The sequence below is a fragment of the Sorex fumeus genome, unplaced genomic scaffold, assembly GCF_029834395.1.
Source record: "Sorex fumeus unplaced genomic scaffold, SorFum_2.1 ptg000047l, whole genome shotgun sequence".
NCBI lineage: Eukaryota > Metazoa > Chordata > Mammalia > Eulipotyphla > Soricidae > Sorex > Sorex fumeus.
Genome location: NW_026606104.1, coordinates 35,915,062 through 35,917,150, shown reverse-complemented (window position 1 = coordinate 35,917,150; position 2,089 = coordinate 35,915,062). Strand labels below are relative to the sequence as shown.

Sequence of the window (2,089 nt, the reverse complement as noted above, 5' to 3'; positions counted from 1 at the left end):
GCCAGCTGCCACAGCAGCAGTCTAAGAGCTTGTTAGGAAAGCGACTTCCGGGCCCCACAGCAGACCTGAGCATTGGGGCGCGGAGGCCGGGGGCCACCATCTGGGCTTTAACAAGCTTTCCAGGTGAGCCTGCTGCCTGCTCTCGCGTGTGAGAGGCTCTAAATCAGAGGGATCATGGAGCAGGTTGCGAGTATTGGAGGGCGTTAGAGGCATTTCTCATTTTCTCAGCTGCCCCCACAGTGCCTGGCTCTGCTAAACTCATTTTTGAAATCCTGAAGCCAGGCTCTGGGAAATGAGTTAGTCCCCTCCATGGCGCTCTCCCCTTCCCTCTCTCAGAACGCTGCTGACAGCTGATTAATGGGGAATGACTCTCCAAAGATTTCTTTACATATATTAGGTTAGGAAAGGCTTTGAAAAGTTTTCGTGGCAATTGTGTCTGTGAAGATTCCCTCCATTGGCCCTCCTCGGGGATGGAGAAGGGGGTCTTCATTTCCTTGTCATTCAGACAATGACCTGGATTTCTGCACCTCTCTGGGCAGTACTGGACTACAAACTGGGGGTGGGGTGGGGTGGGGAGGGGGCTGGGACTCCATGTGGGCTCCAGCACAAATTCTCTGTGTGACCTTGGGCAAGTCCCTTCCACTCTGGGACTCTCTGCAGCTCTGTTTAACTGCCGGGAGGACCTATGAATGCATCCTCCATAGTTTAACTCGGACATTCTCTTGCTTTGCATTTCTGCTCAGAGCTGGGCATTCTTTTTGTTTGGAGTTTTGAGCCCACACCCAGTTGTGCTTACTCGGAAGTCACTCCTGGCAGTACTCAGCAGACTGTACCTGTTGCCCTGGATCAGGAGAGGGTTGGCTGCATTTTAGGCAAGTGCCTTTACCCTTGCCCTATCTAAGAGCAGGGGGTGTTGTTGTTGTTTGCAGGGTGGGGCACACCTGGTGTTGCTCAGACCTTACTTCTGGCTCCCCACTCAGAGATCGCTCCTGGAGGGACTTGGAGGATCATATAGGGTTCTAAAAATTGAACCTGGGTCAGCCACATGCAAGGCAAGCACCTTGCCTCCTTGCTCTCCATGCCCCAGAGCAAAGCGTATTCTTTTTCTTTATTATTTATTTATTTATTTGCTTTTTGGGTCACACCCATCAATGCTCAGGGGTTACTCTTGGCTCTGCACTCAGAAAATACTCCTGGCAGTTCTTGGGGGACCATATGGGATGCTGGTAATTGAACCCAGGTTGGCTGCGTGCAAGGCAAACACCCTACCCACTGTATTATCACTCCATCCCGAAGAGCATGTTCTTAAGAAGGTTCTAGATGATGCGTCTCAGGTGCAGATTCATTTCAAGGAAGAAGTACACGGACTTGTTTACAGAGAGTGTGTTTGTACCCCCAAGACTGACATGTGTGCAATGGCTGTGTCCACTTGCTGGACGCAGCCTGTGACTTGTACGGGCTGTAATAAGGAACCCTGGAGACAGTTCTTTGTCCTGGTCCTTCCTGTCTGCTCTCCCACTAGCCCCAATCTCAGGCTCCAAACAAAACAAGGAGCATGGGACTAAGACTCTCCACCGGGCCAAGTTCAAGTTTCCTGGTCGTCAGACGATCCACATTGCCAAGAAGTTTACCAAGTTTAATGCGGATGAGTTTGAAGACATGATGGCCAGAAGTGGCATATCCAAGAGGGCTGTGGGGTCAAATACATCCCCAATCGTGGGCCTCTGGACAAGTGGTGGGCACTGTACTCCTGAGAACCTTGGAAATACCCTCTGCAGTCCCTGCTCCCCATCTCAGCTCTCAACTACCCCATCTTACCCACCACAATAAAACCTGGTTCTTAATAAAAAAAAAAAAACCTGACATGGGGGGCTGGAGTTATAGTACAGTGGATAGGGCCCTTGCCTAGCATGCAGCTGACCTGGATTAGATCCCTGGTACATCATATCATACCCCAAACACTGCGAGGAGTCATTCCTGAGTGCAGAGCCAGGAGTAAGCCCTGGGCATTTCTGGGTGTGACCCCCAAACAAACAAACAAACAAACAAAACACTGATATGGACTCCAGCCCGTAGAAAGGAGCACACA

The 2,089-nt window shown here is 50.8% G+C and overlaps 1 pseudogene; it reads left to right on the top strand.

Annotated features, from left to right (window-relative positions):
- The first annotated feature begins 1,372 nt into the window (after positions 1–1,372).
- LOC130032217 (uncharacterized) lies at positions 1,373–1,486 on the top strand (annotated as a pseudogene).
- Positions 1,487–2,089: the final 603 nt, after the last annotated feature.